We start from the raw sequence: 339 nt of genomic DNA on the forward strand, positions 1-339 counted from the left end.
TCTTTACAACACGTATTCATTACGAAAATAAGAAAATAAACGAAGCAGATGTGAGAATTAGACATTTATACAACAAATGAGTATTGTTTAAAAGCCAATAAACATTTTTATATCGATAAGCACATTTCATTTTACCATTGAATAAAATTTTTATGCAATAATTGTAGTTATTTCGACTGGTTATATGTAGGATCTTGCTAAACTAGTTCGCGCTTTGCCATTACGAGTATGATGTGTTGCCTAAACATGTTGGCATCACTCTTTTATACGCGAGTAGCATTGTATGCGCGGTCTAGGTAAAACAAGTCTCTGTCGCCAATGTACACGCGGCCTTAGGGG

This window comes from Photinus pyralis, unplaced genomic scaffold, assembly GCF_008802855.1.
Source record: "Photinus pyralis isolate 1611_PpyrPB1 unplaced genomic scaffold, Ppyr1.3 Ppyr1.4_LG2, whole genome shotgun sequence".
NCBI classification, from domain to species: Eukaryota; Metazoa; Arthropoda; class Insecta; order Coleoptera; family Lampyridae; genus Photinus; species Photinus pyralis.